General features: G+C 36.4%; 1 long non-coding RNA gene across 2 annotated transcripts in view; it reads right to left on the reverse strand.

Moving 5' to 3' along the window:
* The window catches only part of LOC144235361 (uncharacterized), a 455,442-nt gene extending 432,606 nt beyond the window's left edge, over positions 1–22,836 (reverse strand). For both annotated transcript variants that reach the window (XR_013336179.1, XR_013336178.1), the window contains exons 1-2: positions 22,453–22,836; positions 425–513 (exon numbers count right to left, since the gene is read on the reverse strand). This is a non-coding gene — a long non-coding RNA (uncharacterized LOC144235361). The remainder of the gene's footprint in view (positions 1–424; positions 514–22,452) is intronic.
* Between the last annotated feature and the right edge of the window lie 28 nt (positions 22,837–22,864).

Here is a 22,864-nt window from a genome sequence, read left to right on the forward strand (position 1 = left end):
AGAATCTCTCTACCAATATTATATTAGAACTCAGAAATAGTTGCTGTTCTTTTTCAAATTAGGTTTATAAAATTATCATAGAATAGTCTTAGATGAATTATCACAGTCTAGTCCTTTGTATTTCCAGAAGAGTAGCTTTGGCTTTTGAAAAAGAGATACCATTTAAAACGCTGTTATAACAATGAGAGAACAGGATAGTATGGAAACCATGTATTTTTCAAATAATTCCTTTCAGGGAACAATCTTTCACCTATATTGCTGATGAAATGGTGTGTACCAATTTCTCTTCTAGGAGATGCTCATGAATTCATTTCCTGTAGATTTAAAGCAGGTTGTGAACCACTTGACTTTTTATTGTGCTAATATAGCTAACCTAACTGTGATCATCTTGTTGACCAAGAGCTTATAAAGGCGTTACATTTACCTCTGGTTTACGGAGTGCAAACCAATATTTGAAGGGCCGAACTCTTCTCTTTTTTAAAATCTTTCATTGGAATCACAGGCTAGGAGGACCTACAAATTAAAAGTAAAAGTAATTTTTATATCAGTTAACTATAGCACTCACCTGAGACAACAGATTATTATCTATAAATACTTTTGCTGTTTTTCTGCCTTGAATATTACCTCAATGACTTACACAATAATGCCCTGGTTCACAACATGAAATATCACATTAAAATCATCTGGAGAGCTTAGAAAATTATATCAATGCCTTCCCCCACCCCACGTCCCTACTGCACACACATCCAAAAAAATTCTGATTTAATTTGTCTCAAGTAGAATCTCTATGTCAGTATTTTGAAAACGCTTACCAGGTGATTCTAGCCAGCAGCCTGAGTTGAAAAGCACTGCTATAGACTAAGATGGTCAAAATGAAAAAGATTTCATGATGCAGTTGTTCATCCATCTCTTAGGGTCCTCGAAGGCCAATCTACCCCTACCCACCCAGAGCCAGACCTAGTGGTAGGCACATGACCTAGTTTAGAGTAATCCAGAGCATAGCGGAGCCCTCTCTGAGAAGCGTCTGCCAATCAATGGGAATGGATTAAAAAAATATTTTTCTGGTACTGGTTGTAGGTTCAACAACTGGGGTCTTACAAATCAAACTGACAAGAGGCAAATTAACAAGAAAAAAAATCCAGAAGTTCATTAATGTATGCATTGCACACAACTCAGTGATGAATAACTCAAACAAGCAGGTAGAAACTGGGCTTATACTTCATCTTAACAAAAGGAAAATAAATTTGTAGAGAAGTGACAAGACAAAGGAAAAGAGTTTTAGGCTTGCAAGAGCAGCAAACTGTGGGAAGGTAAACACACCGGAAACACTAAGAAAATAAAGGCTAGTTAATAAGGTTTGTTATATAGATTCTTCAGGTGCCATCTCTGGGCAGGTAACAGTCTAGAATTGTCTCCAATGATTAAGAATTGTTCTGCCCTTCCAGGTAGAGAGGGGGAACCCAGAGAGTTTTTCTGTATCTGATTTTTCTCAATTGCCTTTAGCTCAAAATAATCCATATGCCAGATTGGCATATTTTAGGGTGGCATACTCTGAATCCTTTCAGAAGGAAGTCCTCTTTTCTGACACAAGCTATAGGGACAATGTAAGGAATGGCTTATGGTATCTTTACTACTACATGGAGGAATTTTTCACCAGTCGGAGAGAAACGATGCTAACCTAACATACAGAGAATCTAGAGATTGAGAAACAGTTCAGATTTCCATTCAATAAATATCTATGATATGTGTTGGCTGGTGACAGATGACTGATATTGAGCTCCTGGATCTATCACTAGTGTCTATTAGAAGTTCTATAGTACTGGCTTAAGCTATTTAATTCCATTTTGAGTTGGGTTTCTATTGCTTGTAACCAAAAGCATCCTGAAAAATATAAAAATCATTTAACATATTTATAATATCAGAACCAATTTTTGAAGTCATAGAATAGCTTACTCCTTCCCAACTCCTGTTCTTCTGTGGCTTTAAAATCTTTGTGTGTGTGTGTATGTGTGTGTGTGTGAGTGAAATATAACATATGCAGAAAAGTATACAAAACACTGTGTGTAACCACCTCCCAAGTCAAGAAATAGAATTTTATTAGCAACCCAGATGCTCTTTTGTACTATCTTCTCATCATCAATTCCTGTGTACCCATTGAACCATTGTTCTCTGACTTTTCCTTACATTTCCTTATAGGCTTACCACTTCAGTGTAGATGTCTAAAATACAAAATTTTGCCTGTTTTTGAATTTTATATGATGGGAACTACACAGTGTTCATGTTTGGCTTCTCTCAATATTACATTGGTGAAACCTATCAATGTTCCTGCATATAGCTGTAGCTAATTCATTTTCATTGCTGTATCCTATTATATGACTCTGTGACAAGTTATTTATTTAGTCTATTGATAAATATGTGAATTGTTTCTACTTTTTGGCTACTCTGAATAGTGCTGCTGTGGACATGCGTCTACGTATCTCTTCATACACTTGGGCAAGCATTTCTGTGGGGTACATACTTAGCAGGAGTATCACAGATTATCGAATATAATTATGGTCAACTTGGAAAAATACTGTCAACCTGGTTTCCAAAGTGGGTATAACAATCTATATTCCTTCCAGCAATGGAAAGGAATTCCTTTTGCTCTATATCCTCATTAAGACTTGACAGCTGTCTTCTTAATGTTTATTTGAGAGAGAGAGACAGAGAGAGAGAGAGAGAGAGAGAGAGAGAGAGAGAGAAAGCATGAGCAGAGGAGGGGCAGAGAGAGAGGAAGACACAGAATCCGAGGCAGGTTCATGCTCCAAGCTATCAGTACAGAGCCTGACATGGGGCTTGAACTCACCAACTGTGAGATCATGACCCAAGTTGAAATCAGACACTTAAGCGACTGAGCCAACCTGGTGCCAATGTTAGCTGCCTTCTTAAGTGTGTCTATCTAGATAGGTGTGTAGGAATTTCATTTTGATTTTAATCAACATTAACATGATGACCAAGATTTCTTGGTAGTTTACTGGCTATTTGGATACCTCTTTTTTCAAGTCTTTTGTCCACTTTTCTATTGTGTTGTTTTGGCATTTTCATAGTGATTTGAAGGGAGATCCTCTATGTGCCTGAATAAAAGCATTGCAGATATGTTCTCTCAATTTGTCTTGGCTTTACACTTTCTTCATGGTATATTTCGATGAGCAGAAGCTCTCAATTTTGATGTAGTCTTACCAAACTTTGACTTTACAATTAATGTTTTTTGTGTCATGTTTAAAATGTCATTCCCTATCACAAGTTTAGAAAAATATTCTCCTTTGTTATCTTCTGGAAGAATTGTTATGGCTCTAATATCCAACTAAGTTGATTTTTGTGTAAAATGTTTGAAAAGGATCATTTATCTTTTCCATGTGGAAATTCATTTGTGAAGAACCATACAATGAGAAGATCCTTCCTCCACTCTAGCACAGTGGCATTTTTTTTTTTTTTTTTGTAAATCATGTGTATGTGTGTGTGTGTGTGTTTGGGATTTCTATTTTATAAGTCTATTTTGTGCTAATACATCATAGGCTTAATTACAATAACATTCTAATAAGTCAAAATATCTATTCAGATAAGTTTTTCCACCTTGTTCTTTATGTGTATTTTGGCCATTCTTAAACATTTGCATTTCCATATGTTATTTTAGAATCACCTTGTCACTTGTGCTGGCTGATCCCCACTTCAGTATCCCATATAACAAAGGTGGTTAGGATTCTTATTGGAATTATACTGAATCAAGAGACCAATTAAGGAAGAATTATCTTCTTCATAATATTGTAGTCTTTCAATCTATGGGCAAAATATAGCCTTCTGTTTCTTTAGGACTTCTTTGAGGTCTCTAATAAAGCCTGATAGCTTCTCGCATGGTAGGCTTGCATGTCTTTAGTTAGATCTAATCCATGGTTCTTTTTAATGCTGTTTTAAATAGTAATATTTTTTTCTGATTTTTTACCAGTATATAGAAATGTAGTTGATTTTTGCATATTGAGTGTATATCTAACAAACTTGCCAAGCTCACCTTTTTATTTCTAATACTATAACTGTAGATCCTCTTGGATTTTCTACAATCACATGTATTCTGACTATGAACAATGACAGTTTTAGTTCTTCCTTTCAGGTATTATTTTATTCATTCATTTTATTTACTGTTTTACTGGCTAGAATCCCTATACAATGTTGAATAAAAGTGTTCAACACAATAACACTCAATTTAATATAATAAAAGTATGTGCTATTCTTGTTTCTTATCTGAGAAGGGAAGCATTCCATATTTTAGGTACAAATATAAATACACTGCTTAATGAAGGTTTTTTACAAATATTTTGTCGTGAAAAAAACTTCCTTCTACTTCTAGTTTACAAAATGTTTTATTCACAAATAGATGTTGAACTTTTCTGCACCTATCGAATTATGATACAATTAACTATTCTCCTTTATTCTGTTAATCTGGTTATTTATATTGCATTTCTAATATTAATTCAAGGTTTAATTCATGAAATAGACCCAATTTGGTCATCATGCATAAAGTTTTGCATTAATATTGTATATTATCTATGTGTGAGGTGGGCTTTTTAATTTCCTTTCTTATTATCTGCTAGTAAGGTATGAGTATCAAGATTAGTCTGGCCTCAGAAAACAAGTGGATGTTTACTCTTTTTGTCTTCTCTGAATGATCTTGTGTAATATTGGCATATTACATTGGCATATTCTACTTTGGTAGAAGCCTAGCCCTAGAATTTTCCTGTCAATGTGGTGATCTAGTGTGAAATTGGCTAATCTGGTTCAAATCTTCTACATTCCAGCTGAGCATACGTATACACACTTTTTAAATTTGTTTGTTCTGTTACTGAGAGCGGTGTGTAAAAATCTATTATTTTGAATTTTAGTTCTTTAGTTAACATAAATTTATGCTTTATATATTTTGATGCTATACATTTATACATAAATATTTTTATATCTTCATGATGGATTAAAATGTTTATTATTAGGAAGCATACATGTTATTTCTAATAATGCCTTTTACCTTGAAGTGTTCCTTCTCTGGTATTTATATCACTACCTTAGCATCCTTTTGGTCAGTGCTTGCATTTATTGGTTTAGTTTTTTTGCATCCTCACATTTTTAAATATCATGCTTGTAAACAGTACAACATTTAGTTTATCTTTTAATGAAGTACTTAGCTCTTTTACATTTAATGCAGTTAATGATATATTTATATTTAAAACCACCTTATGTAGTGCTTTCTATTTATCTTGTATCTCCTTTCAGTCTTCATTTGGGTTATTTCATTTTGCCCTCTATATTATCCAGAAGGTTATATACTTTTACTATTTTTTAAACAACTTTCCTAATGATTGAAACTCGTATGATTGACTTTTCAAAATCTACTGTTATTTAAGGGATTCACCCTCTTCACAGACAAGGGAAAGTTTTAGAAAACTCACTTAACACCTGACTTATATGCCATTCTTGCAGATATTTTAATTGTCTCTATGTTTCACCCCAAGACATTATTATTATTGCTTTATACTGTCAGTATTCTTTTATATTCCTTTCCCCCGTATTTGCCACTTTGTCTTTCTTTCCTTCTTCAACCTTCTGAAATTGTTTTACATATATCTAAGGAACTTTTTAGTATTTCCTTTAATTCAAGTCTGATAATGAATTGTTTGTATGAAAATGTCATTTTGAAAGGATGTTTTCATTGGATATATAACTCTAATTTGGTAGTAATCTTCTATCAACACTTTGAAAATGGTATTCCATTGCTTTCTGGCTTATTATTAAGATGTCAGCTCTTGGAAACCAGATGAATGCTTGTTCCAAAAAAATAAACATAGAATTACATTTGACCCAGCAATTACACTCCTAGGTATACACCCAAGAGAACTGAAAACAGGTACTCAAACAGATACTTGCACGTCACTGTTTCGAGTAGAATCATTCATAACACCAAATGTGATATATACATATAATGAGATATTATACACTCATGAAAATTAATGATTTTCTAATATAGGCTACAGCCTGACAGACCCTGAAAATGTGCTAAGTAAAAATAAGCCAGTCAGAGAAGGACAAATATGGTACAATTCCATTTATATGGAATATCTGTAATGGGCAAATTTATAAAGACAGAAAGTACAACAGACATTACGAGGGTTGCAGGGAGAAGAAAAGAATTACTTTTTTAATCGGTACATAGCTTTAGTTTGAGATGATGAAAAGATCTGCAAATGGAAAGTAGTAATGGTTGCACCCCATTCTGAATGTCATTAACACCACTGCATTGCAGACTTAAAAATAGTTAAAATGCGGGGTGCCTGGGTGGCTTAGTCGGTTAAGCGTCCGACTTTCGCTTAGGTCATGATCTCGCGGTTCGTGGGTTCGAGCCCCGCGTCCGGCTCTGTGCTGACTGCCAGCTCAGAGCCTGCAGCCTGTTTCAGTCTGTGACTCCCTCTCTCTGACCCTCCTCACACTCACGCTCTCTCTCTCTCCTAGAAATAAATAAAAATATTTTTAAAAAATATTTAATCTTTTACCCTCATGAAAAGTAGTAAGCATAATTGGATAAATAAGAGCATGTGTCTGGTAATATCAGTATGTAAAAGTCCCTGTGTAACTCTATTTCTACTGCTTTTTTATAATACATTTATTTTTTTATCTCTGTTGTCTTGCTTCATCATACAAAATTGTCTGTAGAAACAAGTGAGGCCTAGGATGCTGTTATCTTCCTCAAGAGATTTACAGTGAGTTACTCCAAGTTCCTGGGAATACTGGCAATCCAGGATCACCTCCAATCACAGACAGAGGATTTCAAGCTGGTGGTAGTCCCTGAAAATGCTGGTCTCCTTTCTGGTTCTCCTTTTCTTTAAAACTATAATTCTTGGTTATCAACTTGATAATTAACAAGTAGTTTACCACCATCTCTATTTGATGGGGGCCTTAGATTCTAATCTCTATGCCTTTAAGTGCTTACTCTAGGCTGTAAAACCATGGGCCAGCCACTTCATTTCCATCCCTAGCAGAAAAGCAACCCCATTGCCTGACCATTTCCCTAGTCTCATCCCTCCCTGAGATCCTTGCTTGATAATTCATTATTATTTTGTTAACTTTGAGACGTCCACGTGCCTTTTCTTTTCCTTCAATAACTTTTTAAGTTATTCTAGAAGGAAAGTTGATTAAAACTGTCCAACATATCAATACCAAATGATCAATTTAGATGCAATGTTTCATATTCTTTGAGAAATTCTGTTCACATAAAACTTACAAAGAACCTTGTGAGTAAAAGTATGACTGCATGTAGATGAATAAATTACCGATTTTTAGAGTAAGCCCTCCCAAAAATTCAATGTAAATTTTTACTGTGAGCAGGACAAGTTGCTGGTCACCTACTGTCAGAATCAAATAAATCAAAGCTGTTTGGCTTACAAACAAGATTTCTTACTGATTTCCAAGAGTGAGACTGAGGATGAAAATGTTCCCGAAAAACCACTTAGGAAAATACTTTTTCTTCTTACTACCTAATTAATTTTGCATATTTTATTTCCCAGCAGATATGCAGCAGCACAAGCTTCATTTTATTATCAACTATTAAAAAAGCGTGTGAAGAGCAACCCGTAATCATTTTGAGAAAGTTTCTGCGGGATTTGGTAGGAAAGCAGAAGAGCGATTTAATCCTGTGTTCTATACCAGAGGCCTATCAGGGCTCTACATCAGCAGCATATGGACCGTTGGTGAGATCAAGTCCAAAGATTGTTTTGGTATGGCCTGCAAGCTATGAATGGTTTTTGTATTTGTAAAGGGCCATGCGCGCACACACACACAAAATCAAAGAAGCGCAGGTAACATATCATACATTATCTAACTCTTTACACAAAAAGTTTGCTGATCCCTCTTTTATATCATCTTGTCAAAAACAGCGAAGGTTCTAAGAATACTATTTGCAAGCTAACAATTTAGCCTGCTATAGTTTCATGGATGGTGGCAGAGGACATGAGACTCTAGGGTCAGAAACAAAAGACTTTATTTTTCACAGTAATAGCAGTCACGAGATAATCAGCATTTGCATCAGTTCCCTAAGCCTCAATTCCCACAGGGCAACATGAAGAGAGCCAGGTAAAACCTGCACACACAGTGGCTATGTTACAAGAGAGGAATTCAGGGAACCTGAGCTTAAGGAACCTGAACCTTCTATAATGGGAGGTTGAGCGTGCCTGCTCTTTACTCCCAAGGAGACATTATCTGAATCTTCAAAGGCTGGTTGCTATACAAGCGTTCAAGAAAAAAGAGTCTGGAACAAAGGCAGTTAATGTCTCTGCTTGCAAGATATCTAGAAACACAAGAGATCCATGGAGAATGGTCTTCCAATAAATCTAAACTTGTTATCTATAGCTACCACCTTCAGCATGTTATAGCTTTATCATTCCAAAAATTGACCTTAATCAAAAAAGTGTTAAAGTATTTTCAGTAGTCTCTTAAAAACCAGAGGAAATAATCTACATAGAGATTTCTAAAAGCAGTTTAAAACCCTAACATTAAAAAAACAAAACCCTATTTTTAGCTACCTTGAAATTTCAGAGAGTCAAAAAGGTTTATTCCTGATAGGGTCCAGGACACTGATAAATTACTCTATATTTTCCCTTTAACTAATTTCTTAATTGACTCCTATATTTTCTTTAGTGGAGGCACAATTTAGTGTTCAGCTTTTAGTACTACAGTCCAAAATATTTTTTTTAAGTTATCTGAAAATTTAATGAGAAATATACATTAAATTTTTTTAAACGTTTATTCATTTTTGAGAGACCGGGAGAGAGAGAATATGAGCAGGGGAGGGGCAGAGAGAGAGGCAGACACAGAATCCGAAGCAGGCTCCAGTCTCCAGGCTGTCAGCACAGAGCCTGATGCAGGGCACAAAGTCACAAACCGGGAGATCATGAGCTGAGCCAAAGTTGGAGGCTTAACTGACTGAGCTATCCAGGTGCCCCAAGAAATAAACATTTTAGACAAGAAATGTAAACATGTTAGGGACATTTTTAATGTATGATCTAACCTGTATTATAGTTTTATTTAACTTCTTTAAGTGGAGCCAAATAAAAAATTTCTCACATAGTTAAGTAAAAATTAAGATGCAGTTAAAAAAATAGTAAGATAAAGTTTTACAAGGCTATAAACCAAATAACATTCAGTTAAATATTTAACATGCTGTTTTTATTGAAAACAAGCTTTGTGAAACTGGTAAGCTTTTAGAAAATCTGAGTCATCTATAATGTCGTATACGGGATAGTTACAATTCCCTGAGTCCAATGTGAAATTTTCTTAACCCCCAAAACTCAAAGTATGAGGTCTAATCTAAACTAGCCTGATGTTTCTATTATATAGGCCTGGGCTTAAGAACTGTGGAGAGAGCAAGATTAGTTTGAGACAACATAGATTCTTGTGTTTCCAACTAGAAGGAACTATCTAGTGGCTTTAAGTTCCCAGCCTACTGAACAAAAACCAAAGATAAGATTTGATGTTATATTAGCTTATTTTACACAGTAATTTATAGGAAGCTTAAAAATATATATGAAACAAGAATGTAAACTAAAAAAGTTTTGCACAATTTGTTGCTACTCACTACTTATAAGTGTTCCTATTTAGACTTGTTCAGTCTCTTATTTAAAAATTTTTTTACTGCTTATTTATGAGAGAGAGAGAGAGAGCAGGGGAGAGGGATACACAGAATCTAAAGTAGGCTCCAGGCTCCGAGGTATCAGCAGAGAGCCCAATGTGGGGCTTGAACTCAAAAACCGTGAGATGACCTGAGCCAAAGTCGGATGCTTAACCGACTGAGTCACCGAGGGGCCTCAGTCTCTTATTTTAATTTGGATTGAACTACAAGTCATTTTAGCTTGGAACTAAGTCTGAGCTAGGTTCACAGGATAATTTCCATATGGGCAAATAATAACTCATTTGGATGTCCTTAAGTGTAATGAGAGTCTTTATCTAGTATCTTTCAAATATTCTATTAAAATATCTATTATAGGTTTTCTAAGGCAAACATAAACTCCATGTAAGTCAATTTCATTTTTATAAGTCGAAGTTTAATCATGAATAAATTGTTATTAGAGATGCTTAAATTCCTGACAGCATTTGATACAGTGTTTCAGATGAAGTGAGGACATGTAAATTGAAGGAAGGTTGGAGAGAAGGTATTTTCTAACTTCTTAGGGTACATACTTCGTGTCTGGTAATATGCTGTCTTTTATTAATTGCACTTTCTTATCCATCGACTTTTAGGACCACTGAAGGAAGAAGGAAATAGTAGTCATTTAAATGTTAAACAGATTTTTGCTTAAATTAGATTCATCATATTCATGATCAATGGTAGTTCCTAATTAGAAGTTCACATATACATGTCTTTGAAAAAAAAAAGAAAAAAGGGTGAGTTATTTTTATATATATTCACAAGCAAATGACAACATATGAAATAGGCTTGTAGGCAATTTGCAAGTTATGTACAACCTGAAAATATAAAGAAGATTAAAACTTATGTACAAAAAATTAGAAACAGTGTAAAAATTAATCACAAAAATAGTAAAAGTATTTGCAACACATAATAGACAAAAGTGTTAATATCTTTAATTGGTAAAAAGTTTTACAAATCACTAAGGGAAAATATGCAACTACCCAAAAGAAAAATAGGCAAAGGATATTAACATGCAGTTGACAGAAAGACAAACGGAATCATATTCAACTTCACTCATAATTAAATAATTGCAAACCAAAACAAATTATATTTTCAACTATCTGAACAGCAAACATAAAGTATCCTGGGGTGCCTGGGTGGCTGAGTCAGTTAAGCATATGACTTCGGCTCAGGTCATAATCCCACAATTTGTGGAATCAAACCCCGCAATGTGCTCTGTGCTGACAGTTCAGAGCCTGGAGCCCACTTCAGATTCTGTGTATCCATCTCTCTCTGTCCCTCCCCAGCTTGCCCTATTTCGCTCTCTCAATATTCTAATAATATACAATGCTGACAATAATCATTGATTAAAAAGTAAATTGATACAGCTTTTTGGAGGGCAATTTTGCAGTATCTAGCAAAATTTAATATGCTTATATACTCTGAACCACAATTCTACAATTAGAAATGTATTCAATGAATAAACTCTGAAATATTATGAAGTATATATTTCAATGAACTTACAGATCCATCACTGGTAATAATAAAAACTTGGACATGCCCTAAATATCCATCAATTAGTCTGCCTGGTTAAATAAATTATCATATACCCAATCAATGCCGTATCATTACATTATTAATAATAATATATTAATATAAAATACTATATATGACATAATATATTTTTAATTATATATTAATAAGTATCATTCACAATGAGATACCTTTTTAAACAAATAATTGGGAAAAAAACAGGCTTCCATCTTTTCTAGATGGTATTTTAACTTTTATTTTATAATAAAATACAATACCGTAAAGTTTTTTTCCTCACTCAAGAAACTTTCAGCAAATATCTGAAGAGAGAGTAAAAACCTTAAAAATAATACCACTCTTGGTACAACCACTTCACTTGACAACAGTTTGTCATCCATGGTGAGCAATCAAAGGTAGAGAACATATCCTGTGAACCAGCAATATCCTCCTAAATACAGACCCTACAAAAACTAAGACAATTATTTACCATGACCTGTATAGTAAAATGTTCACAGCGGCAAAGTTCACAACAGCAAAAACAAAAACTAACCTGTAAACCACCAAAACAATCATTAACAGGAGAATGGCTCTATCAATTGTGGTATATCCATCCAAGTAATACTATAATGCTGTGAAAATAAATGCACTACAACACATACATGAATCACCTGCACAAACATATGCTGAAATGAAGCAAGACACAAAAACCCCCCTGCAGTATGAAGCCATTTATATTCTATTTAGAGCTGTATATGTATATAAAAAAAACAAAAACAAAAACAAAGAAATGACTCCCAGACTATCTGGGAGTAGGACAAAAGGCTTGTGAGCTGGAATGGGCATACTTGGGGACTTCTAAAAAATGGGCAATGTTAAGTTTCATGACTTAGATGGTGACTTACACAGATATTTGCTTTGTAATTTTTATCAAAATATATATATATGTCTTAAACACTTCCCCATATATGTGTTATATTTCATAATAAAAACTGCAAAAATAAAGCATTCAAAACCATTCTGTATCAAAACCATGGTTCATGCAGACCAATAATGATTCCAAAGGATATTTTATGCTAGGTGCCAAGGAGTCAAATGCTTGTAGAATGAACCTAAGGTTCAGGCATTTATAACCCTAAAACAAAGTACAGAGAGACTGAATATAAAACTGTGTTCAAACCATCACAATAAAAATCAGTACCAATACTAAGAATAGACTCCATATTTAGATGAGAAGATAGAATTTGATTCCTTCTTCATTACTAGATCTTTAATATTCATTTCTAAATCAGATATAGGTCATTCCTTTTCAAGATACTGTATTTCCTGATGAATTTACTTCATAAATTGCAAATCCACTTAAACAATCATAATAATGTGTCCTTCCGGGGTATCTGTGTGGCTCAGTCAGCTGAGTGTGTCTGACTTTGGATTTCTGCTCAGGTCATGATCTCACAATTCATGGGTTTGAGTCTGGCTCCACGCTCAGTGTGGAGCCTGCTTGGGATTCTCTCTCTCACCGTTCTCTCCGCCTCTCCTCTGCTCTCTCCAAATAAATAAATAAACGTTATAAAAATATATAATAATATATCCTTCCTTTCACTATTGCTCATATTCAGCTAAACTCCACAGAAAGAATCTGAGAGCTGAACAGAACTACATGAAGTATGTCTAGAGACTTATGAAACTCATCTGGTTAAAAAAACACTTATCTTTTCAACTCACACATCACATTCAAGTATGTGGTGGTAGAAATGGTGGAAGAGGAGGAAAAAAAGATTTGAAATGCTATGGCATGCACATGTGTGCGCACACACACCATTTCATAAGGAGAAAACCGCTTCAAAATGTTAGCTCTGTGTTAATTTTGATGATGTTTCTAGGTACATTTCTAGTTCCATGTTCAAAATAACTACCATTTTAATACTAGTTTTAAGATGTTTTATAACCCTTTAAAATGCATGTTTCTCCCCACTGGCAGGACTCATCATAGAAAACACCAGAACACCACGGGTTTTGGCTGGTCACACGAATGCTGAGTAAAAGATATTTCCCAACCTGCTATGCATAGTGAAGTGCCTAGATCTTGGTCAATAGAATGCAAGCGTGTGTGTGTGTGTGTGTGTGTGTGTGTGTGTGTGTGTGTGTGTGTGTGNGCCTGTGTGATGCTAAGAAGTTGCCTGTTATCCACTCTCTAGCTTCCACTGACTGGAAAGTAGCAACAAGTGAAGCAAATGACTCTGACCCAGAGGTGAGAGCCTCCTTCCGGGTAAGAATGGCAGAGCTGTCTGGCAAGCTTGAGACATATCATTTCTGGATTGCTGAGTAACAGATATATATCTATCTTATTTAAACACTGAAATTTGAGGATACTATTAAAGTTGATTCTAACATAAGAGACTAAGTATTTAAGTTAAATTATTTGTAGAAAATTGTTAAATCACTGCTTCATACTAAAGCACAAATAAATGTTTAAGAGTTAGGGGATTAAAAATAAAACCATAAATTGAAACATATATATGTATTAATTTTATGTACATGATGGCAAACACCTGTGTAAACATTACATAAAAGGCAAAAAGCACAAAGAAAACAGTTGAGATACTTGACGGCAATACATTTTTTAAATAATTAGGTGTCAACACTATATGAACAAAACTATAATGCAACTGACAAATGAAAGAGAACCAATTTAGTGTAAGGTTTATGCATGTGATACATAAAAAGCTCTTAAAATCAATCAGTAAAAGACATCAGTAAAACGGCAAAGAACGTTGTATAAACACCGATTCTTGGTTGCAAACCACCGGAATCAACTATGGTTAACTTAGAGTCAATTACTAGGAAATATGGTAAGTCTAAAAGGAAGGACCAGATTCAGAAAGAATAACAGAAGTAGTTTCAGAGGGTTTTGGCAGCATGAACTACTATGCAGTTTTCGCCGAATGTCGCCACTGGATTGAATGGGCAGGTCTCTGGAAGCAGGCAGAAGTGGAAGATGGCATAGAGAAGGTTGGCTGGGAAGTGCTCTCAGGAAATACTCCCTTAATGAAATGGGTAACACAGGACTGGGCAGAGGGAGAAGCAGACCCACAGTGAGGATGCAGCTGAAGCGTCAGCTTATCCTACAGGCTGTTCATTCGGGTCCTAAATAGAAGCAGTGGCCTTAAAACTGTCCCTTTAGCCAGTCCTGCCTTGAACTTTGGACTGTTCCCAGGCAAGGTAGTTCTTTCCTGAGGGAGGCACTGAGGTGTGAGTAGGTAATAGTCCTAGCAACTGGACTTATTTTCTGACTTTGCATCATTCAAAAGTCAAAACTCTTGGGAGAGCCAGATGGTACATTTGTTAATGTGCTCACAATTTGGCTGGGGTAGGCATGGTCGTTGAATATTATATCCTTCAAAACTGCACCGAGCAGTCATTCCCGTACCCCACCAAAAATATCTGTATGCTGTTACCACAGAAATGCAGAATGGAAGCCAGACTTCCAGGATACACCAACAGTCTACCAGAGATATCAACAGGCACTTCAGATATACATATTTATAAACTTTAAAAAGTTCACCCTCACCAGCAATCAATGATCTGAAAATTTTGCTAATCAGATTGACAAAGATAAGAAGATCCTTCTCAGAATTTGTAAAGGTAGATGAGAGACAGGCACTCAAGTACAATGTTGATAGAAAAATGCATTGGTAAGAGCTTTGGAAAATCAATTTTGCAACGTATGCCAAAAGTTTAAAAAATACACACAGCTTGCAATTTCACTTCTAGGAATTTATCCTAAGGAAATGATAATAAATTATGAAGAAAGACATGTGCACAAAGCAACTCAGCATTGTTATATTTATAGAGGAAGTAAACATTCAAAAATAGTATAGATTCAGTAAATTATGATAAATCCAAATGAAGCAATATTATGAAGCCATTAGGAATAATACAGTTGCAAGATATTTATACACACAGAAAGATGTTCACATCATTGGTATGTTTTAAAAATTACGACAGACATAAAAATTGTTTAAAACCAAAAGGTAAATGTTATATTAGGGTGATGCATTACAAGTATATTTCTCTTTTATATTTTCGATGACTTCTGTATTAAACATATATTACTTTTATAATTAGAAAAATATCTAATTAATGTACCTCATATATATGAAATTTTTAATTTATGTTCCAGAATTTCATATCTTTGGAAACTGGTGGGAATAGAAGTATACTTTTAGTTCAAATTTCTTAAAAAACTAAAAATAGTTTCTCACCAATCAAAAGAGCTGACATTTGGGGCCAGATCTAAAGTCTGATGTGAAAGCCTAGTTTCAAGTAAAAACAATTACTTCAACTGTAATAATCTGTCTTTACGTTTACAATCGTCAGTTGTTGTTGTTTTTTAAATTGGAATATTGAACCTAATAGTTTTGGCACACATTTAAAGGAAGATTAAATTACTTGGAAAGGGCCCAGAGAAAAGTAATGAAATTAATTATGTACTCAGTTATTGGGCTCTATAATGACATATAAGAGGAAATCATTTAGAAAATAAAACAGAAAGTAATCTTACATTTCATGGGTTACCATAAGCTGTGAAGAATAGGACAAGAGGCAAAGAGTTTTATTTATTAGAAAAATAATTTAGTTTAGTCATTAGGAAGAATGTCCTGTTCTTAAATAAATATTTGAGTGTGTATTATATGTCTAATACTATGGCTGTAAGAACTTACAATCATTATAATATGTTACTAAGGAAAAATACATTTTTGGGGGCGCGTCTGGCTGGTTCAGTCAGTGGAGCATGTGACCTTGATTGCAAGGTTGTCAGTTCAAGCCCCGTGTTGGGTGTAAAGATTCCTTAAAATTTTTTTTAAAAAGGTGTTTTTGCGTGTGTGTGCATGAATGGTAGAATAATTATTTTACTTTTCAAAGTAGTGGCTTGCTATATAATCCTTAAGATCCCTTCCATGATTTTTTAAAAAGATTTTTTATCATTCATTTATTTTGAGTGGGGCGAGGGGTAGTGGGGAGGGCGGGAGAGAGAGAGAATTTTAGTCAGGCTCCACACCCAGCTCAGAAGCTGATCTGGGGCTCAGTCTCATCATTGTGAGATCATGACCTGAGCGGAAGTCAAGAATCCGACACTAACCTGACTGAGCCACCCAAGTGCCCTGAGATCCTTTCCATGTTTATTGTCTCCTTGGATTTGAGGCATCCTAAACAGTTATAAAAACATATCTCAACTATACTTACAGTTTTTTGAAAATGAAATGGATTAATCATTAATGAGTACAATAGAGTATAGAAAATTAGACGTTTTTCATTAAAAGTGAAGGGAATATAGATAGGGAATTTAGTTATGGGATACATTATAATATTTGACTCCATAGAGGGGAGGAGGCAATTAAACTAAATAACAAGGTTTTTGTTTTTTTTGTGTTTTTTTTTGAGAGATAGATGGGAAGAGAGGGGGAAGGAGAGGTAGAGGGAGGAAAATAATCTAAAGCAGGTTCTGTGCTAAGCATGGAGCCCAACATGGGGCTTGATCCCATGACCATAAGATCATGACCTGAGCCAAAATCAAGAGTCAGACATTCAACAACTGAGCCACCCAGGCACCCCTAGATGTGTAGTTTTAAAAAATGTTTATTTATTTTTGAGAGAGAGAGAGAGAGAACGAAAGCGTGCACACACACGCATAAGCGGAGGGAGGGGAGCAGAGGATCTAAACCAGGCTCTGCGAATTAACCCCAACACAGAGCTTGAACTCACAAATCGTGAGACCATGACCTGAGCCAAAGTTGGATGCTCAACTGACTGAGCCACCCAGGCAGCTCCCCCTTACCAGGTATGTATTCTTTAAGTGTTGGTGTGTTAAGCTATTAAACTCTATTTTTTTGGAAGTATAGTAAATACAGTGAATGCAGACAAAACATTACTATAGCATACTCTAGTAATATATTTAGTATTACAATGGTTTTAGTAACAAACCCTTAGTTTTAAAAGGTCTCAGTAGGAGGAAAAAATGGATTTAACGTGAATAGAGAATAAATCCTCAGTCTAGGGTGTTATTTCATCTTCTAAATAAGTGGCAGCAAAATGATACTAACAACTGCTTTAAAATTACAAACTCTGGGGGCCCCTGGGTGGCTCAGCCAGTTAAGTGCTGACTTTGGCTCAAGTCACGATCTCACAGTTCAAGAGTTCGAGCACCAAGTCAGGCTCTGTGCTGACAGCTCAGAGCCTGGAGCCTGCTTCAGATTCTGTGTCTCCCTGTCTCTCTGCCCCTGCCCCACTCATGCTCTCTCCTTCAAAAATAAATAAATGTTAAAAAATATTAAAAAATCACTTAAATGTCTCCCAAAAACAAAATTTTAAAAATAAACAGGACACATCCACCAAAAAAAAAAAAAAAAAAAAAATTGAAAAGTCTCAACTTACTACGGTTTCTTTTTTTTTTTGAATAAAATATTTAATGTTTGCATATAGTAGGGCTTACCATGGTCTGGCAGCGTTCTAAGCATCATACAGGTAGTAATTAATGTAATTTCCTAAGTCTACAAGGTAGCTACCATTATTATCCCTATTTACACAGGAGAAAACTGAGGCACAGAGGTCACACTAGCCCAAGTAGGTGCCTGCGAAGCTAAGATTCAAATTCAGTCTGGCTAAGAGCATGACTATAACCACTAAACTATTTTGTAAAAGTATTTGCTTCATATATTAGTATTTGATAACAATTTTGTACTTCAACGTTTGCAAATATTCACCACCTGCAGAGTTATAAGGATTAAAAGTCAAACAGTACAGACAGAAAATAACTTTTCCAATACAAAATTTGAGTGAAAGGGATTTCCTTAATTAGCTTTATGACAAACACAAGCATTCATAGATTGGGGAATGAAAAAAGCTTGAGATCAGGTTTATTTTAAATGTGTTATGGGCTTACTGCTGGGATAAGATTTAAACTCAATAAAACCCTGAGCTTTTTAGAAAAATATAACTTACAAATATAAATTTTTAAATAAGAGTGATTGGGACTTGAGTCACAAAACAAAATTACGACATTTACAGCAGAAACAGGCTTCTCTAGGGTACCTTTTTTTTTTCCATAATAGGATAATCACTTTATTTGTCAAGAGAAATACTACTGCCCTAATCTGTATGCAGAATGACAGCCAGTAAAAAAGGAAAACCAATAACCAGGTAGAATGTGAACACATACAGTACATCCAAGTAAAACTAACAGTTAAAAAAAAAAAAAAAGCTGATTTCAAAGGCTCAGTTTTGTATCTCACATGTTCTAATAGCTACAGCTATAGCTATGAATAGTTGTAGGTCTAACATAATCTATGTCTCCTTTTATGACTTTTAGCATTTGTTAACAGAGAGCCTTAGAATAACAACCTAAGTCTCTTCTAGTCCTAAAATTCTAAGGACATTCAATACATATTAGTAAATATATTGACACATAAAATGCCACAGGCTAACTTTTTGGCAAAAGGGGAAAACGAGCAAAATGATAGGAGTACTCCATCATGGCACTTGACAAGTAGTCTGTTCTCCTCACGGTTAGTCTCTAAATTGACACACAGCAAATCTAATAAACAAATGTTGTCTTCGGACACTGTTTCTACAAGTTTCACATGCACAGTCTGATTACATCTCCTGGAACCCTTGCTCCCCACCATGCCCCTCCCATTGTGTTGGCTAGCTAATACATGTTACTAAATTCAATACATTATCACTTTTCATCATTCTCCATCTCTTGGCCCAGTTTAATGCAGCTAATCTCACTTCAAGAGTGACTTCATTTGGTTTTCTTTTCAACTTTCGGGCCACTCCTCCTTGTATCTAGTCTTTACACGTTGGAATTACACAAGGCTGGACTCTCTAGGCCTGCTTTTGAACTCTATACCTATGCTGTTCAATATGGTAGCTACTAGCTCAGGGGGCTACTTAAGAAACTCAATAAAGTAAAATTAAATAGTTGCTAGGCATTTCAAGTGCTCACTGTCACATGCAGCTCATGGTTACTATGCTGGGCGGCAGTGATATAGAACATTTCTATCTGCAGAAAGTTCTGTTGTACACTGCTGCCCTATACCATCTCCCTAAGTGATCTTGCGTCCATGGTGTCAGTTATCATCTACTTGCAGAAGATCCCCACATCTGTACTCTGTCATATAAACTTTTTCTTTGAGCCCAAGACCCATGTAGCCAAATATTTTTCTATGTGCATGTTTCAAAAGTACCCCCACCCCAATATGCCCTAGACCAAATTTCTCATAGTCATCTCCAAACCTAGTTTTAGAATGTTCTCTTCCTCACTAATGTCACCATCATCTAACCCCAGGTAAACAAAGTTAGAAAATTCATACTTTATTCTCCTTTGATCCATTTCCAAGTCCTTTGAGTTCCCTCTGAAGTATCTCTCAAACTTTTCTCCTTTGTCATCTCCCGTGCATCCTCCACAATCCACATGAGCATAGCTCGATCAGTGGAGAAACCTCCCTGAATTCAAATCTAGATTTTGGCTGTGTGACCTCGGACAAATTACTTAACCATTTTTCTCTTGACCAACTTTTTCATCTGAAAATGGGAGTAATGCTAGGATTCTCTTCATAGTATTGTTGTAAGAATTAAATAAGATTATGAATGCAGAGTCTAGCACAGAATCTAGGACATAGGTTCCATATAAATGTTAGCTAGTGGTACTGCTATCATTTTATGCCTAGATTACTGAAGTTGTATCCTTTCTTATTCTTTCCCCTCTCTACAATCTTCTGCCACAATATAACTAGAGAGACTTCTAATTAATTTAAATCTGGTCATGCCCCCCTTGCCCTCCCTGGAAACCTCTTAATGGTTATATAGGGCCTTTAGCATAGATAGACTCATCTCTTACCACTTTTATCCCTTAATCTCCATGGTTTAACCAAACTGGCCTCAAGTTCCTTAGTCAGGCCATGTTCAGTCCATGAGGGCTTCTGTCCAAAATATTTCTCCTTTTTGAAACCCTCTCCCCACTCCTGCAAGTTATCATCCTTTAGACCTCAGCTGAAAAGTCACTTCCTCCCTTCCTAAGCGTGGTCCCTCTATTTTGCATTCTCACTGTACCATGTTCTTCTCTATGCTAGAACTTCTCGGCTTGCTATTACACGTTTCTACAAGTGACTACTATTTATTACTATACATGTTGTTTACTCCAACAGACATCTCAGATCGAGCTCTTCAGATGCCTCCTATCCAAGCCTGCTCCATGCACCATCTCCTCCGTCTCAGAAAATAGTAACACTATTTTCTTTCCGTTGCTCAGACCAAAACCTTTGGATTCCCTTTCATCCTCCACATCCATCAAAAAATTCTATTGCTTCCTGAATTCGACCACTTGCCTCCCACTCCCATTTTCACTGCTACCCATTATGGTCAATGCCATAACATCACCTCCTGGATTGCTGAGTTGCCTCAAGTTTCCTTGTTTCTTTCTTTGGCCCTAGCGCTTACCTGTCTGTATATTTACAAGGCAGTGATGTTGACGTCTTAAATATATGTCAAATCATGTCATTCCTCAACTCAGACACTCTAATAACTTGCCATCTGCTAGGGACTAAAGTGACCTTCCCACCCAAATCCATATGTGGAAGCCCTAATTCAACTGAGTGCATTAGAGATAGTGCCTTTCGGAAATGATTAAGATTAAATGAGGTCATAAAGGTGGAGCACTGATTAGATGAAAATGGTCCCCTTATGAGAAGAGACACCAGCGTTCCCTATCCACCAAATGAGGGCACAGTGAAAAGACTGCAAGCCAGGAAGAAAGCCCTTACTAGAAGCTAGCCAAGCGGCACCCTAATCTTAGACTTTCCACCTTTCAAAATTGTAAGGAAATAAATTTCTGTTATTTAAGCCACCCAGTCTAAGGTATTGTGTCATGTCAGTCCAAACCAATATACCATCTCACTCAAATTAAAAGCTAAAGTCCTTTCAAGAACCAAAGGGGTCCATTCTGGTCTATCATGCCTCCAACCCCTAAACACTCTGACATATTTGCCTTTGATTGTCCCCATCCCTTAAAACAGCTTTTGCCACACTGGCCTGTACCTAATTCCATGAACATGTCAAGAATATTCTCACCTTTCAGTCTTTGCTTTTCTTCTCCTTGGAACAGCATTTTCTCAAATATACATAGCACTCCCTCATTCAAATGTCACCTTCTCAGTGGGGGCCTTCCATGACAAAATTTGCCACCTGTCTCACACACATATCCCATTCTCCTTCCTTTGCACTCACTACTAGCATACTATATATTTTATCTATTTACCTTTGCCTCTGTCTCTTTTCCAAGAGACTTATGATTTCCATGAGAGAAGTGACTGTCTGCTTTGCTCACTGTCATACCCCCGAAATACAGAGCACCTCATAGTAGGTACTATTTGTTCAGCTCAATGAAAAATGAATCCCAAGAGCTACCAAATTAGCATCCTTACCACACAGATCAGCTACTAAGGCAATGCCCTTGTAGCAACTGTAACGATTAAAGGACTGCTTGATTTTTCTGGCCTCTTCTGGTTTTCTCCTACTATTACTACAGCTCAAGAAGGAACTTAAAAACCGTGGGGACATGATTCAAAAGTGGTTCCTTCCTCTCTCCATTTTCAGAATAGAAATAATAAATTTAGAAGAAAAGTTGCAAAGGTCAGGTAAGATCATAGGTATCCCAATTTCTTGAAAACTGCCTGGTTGCAACTTTCTTCACAGCATTTCCAAAGAATCCTGCGAACTCCAGGGCTCTTTGGTCATATTTTCAGGGCGCAGCAAAGGATGGTGGTATTCCCCAGAAATAAAATTTTAAAGTGCATAAACATAAATAAATAAAAGACAAGTGAGCGAAGAAAGCATTCGTTGTTAACTGCTTTTACGGGAGGGCTGTGGTCAGAATTTTGGTTATAAATAGACTCTGCCGCCAAGAAAGCTGCAAAATCACGATATTCCTCTACATTTCACAGAAGAGAGACCAGGCTTGCAGAGTAGAGGAGGGAAACAGGAATTCCTCACAACCTAAACCAAGCCGAAAGTTCCCGGTTAGCGCTCCACGGTTAGTCACCGCTCTACCGTTAGTTACCGCGGTGTATTCGCTTCCGAGCCGAGCTTCCTTTTCTTTTTGGAAATGCCTCAAGTTAAGAACCATCTGGAAACGATAAGGTATCACAACTAAGCTCCCTTCTCACCTTCAAACATCACAGCTTTTAAAATAAAGGTGTCATCGAAGTGTGGACACACCCACTGCATCTCCACTGGAAAGTTTCTGGTTATGCAAATCTAACGCGGCCGGGCGGGGAGTCGACCGCCTCAAAGGCAGCACAGAGGAAATCCTGCCTCCCCTTAAGGCTCAGGCCTGGGGTGAGGGCCGGCAGTCGCGGCGCGCGGGAGCAGCGGGCGGACCTCGCCTGGGGGCGCCCCTCGCCCGCCACTCCGGAAGCACCTGCGGGCCTGACGGGAAAGCCCCCGGCATCACCCACCGGAGCGAGGGGCGGCCGGCAGCTCTAGCACCGCCTCGGGTACCACACGCCTGAGGTGAAGCGGCCCTGCAGCATCTCGCGAGATCTCACCGGCTCAGCCCAAGTACGGCGAGCTCAGAAT

Source organism: Crocuta crocuta, unplaced genomic scaffold (genome assembly GCF_008692635.1).
Source record: "Crocuta crocuta isolate KB4526 unplaced genomic scaffold, BGI_CrCroc_1.0 scaffold64, whole genome shotgun sequence".
Classification (NCBI taxonomy): domain Eukaryota; kingdom Metazoa; phylum Chordata; class Mammalia; order Carnivora; family Hyaenidae; genus Crocuta; species Crocuta crocuta.